The 1,135-nt window shown below is 40.0% G+C and overlaps 1 non-coding gene across 1 annotated transcript; it reads left to right on the top strand.

The window, feature by feature from the left end:
• Positions 1–72, top strand: TRNAD-GUC. The gene has a single exon. It is a non-coding gene; the product is annotated as a tRNA-Asp (tRNA).
• Positions 73–1,135: the final 1,063 nt, after the last annotated feature.

The raw sequence follows: 1,135 nt of genomic DNA, 5'->3' as shown, positions 1-1,135 counted from the left end.
GCCGTTGTAGTATAGTGGTGAGTATTCCCGCCTGTCACGCGGGTGACCCGGATTCGATCCCCGGCAACGGTGCCAAAAACTTAATGCTTAATATTCTTTGTATAATAAATTTCCGCAAGCGTATGGTGTCAAGTTTTGAGTATAAGGTGAGTGAGTATCATCTCCACAGGGATTAGGTTTAGAATTGCTGTTAAGTACTGCGATTATTGTAACTTAACTTTATCTAGGCAACCTAATAAAATGATGATTGAGAACAAAAAAAAATAAATATAAAAATAAAAATAAAGTATCTATACACAAATGGTCTAGGGACTTAATTTCACTTTATTATTCCTATGTTCATCCTATTATGTAATCGCTAATCAATTTCGTTCAATTCATTAATCAAGACTCTAATGTCACCTCGTAACCTCTCTCGAGTGCCTCACAAGGAACTATATTTAAATACCCAAAACAATATCCCTATTCGAAATGAATATTCAAACACAAATTAAGCTTTGCCTTTAGAATTAGAAAATAGGAATATTGATCTCCTCCCGGTCTCACAACGACCTAGACTATGCTTCTCAAATCTAGATAAAGAACTCAATCTCTCCCAAGCATCAAATTCACAATCTAAAAATCATCTAACTCGTTGGCCAAATAAATTAGAAGCATTAAGCATAGAGAAACATAAATGAATTGAAAATTAAATGAAATTAACAATCAACAAAATATTCAAAACATAGTTCAAATAAAACTACATCAAGTCCTAGATTTAATGTCTAGCTCAACATGGAAAAATAGATGAAAGAAGATAACACCCAATATCCATTGAAGAGCTTCCAAGGACCTCCAAGATGAAGGATTTCGGCCTCCTTTTGATGTTTTCTTCAGTTTTTGAGGCCCTCTTTCTAAAGTGGCATCTATTTTCTTTTACACTACTTAGTTTCAGAGCTAGAGCTTCATACGCGCGCTACAGCCTGCGTGAAAACGCACTACAGCATGTGTTTTTGGGCGCGCTACAGTGCGCGGGGCATGTCTTTGGGCGCGCTGTAGCACGCGGGTCTGCTTCGGGGTGCGCGGGCATGCGCCTGGGTGTGGGGCACGCGCCTGGTGGCCAGGAAGTGGGCGCGCAGGGGGCCAGGGTGCGGGC

Source organism: Morus notabilis, unplaced genomic scaffold, assembly GCF_000414095.1.
Source record: "Morus notabilis unplaced genomic scaffold, ASM41409v2 Scaffold203, whole genome shotgun sequence".
Classification (NCBI taxonomy): Eukaryota; Viridiplantae; Streptophyta; class Magnoliopsida; order Rosales; family Moraceae; genus Morus; species Morus notabilis.
The sequence above is the reverse complement of the archived record's forward strand: the minus strand, read 5'-3'. Positions and strand labels throughout refer to the sequence as shown.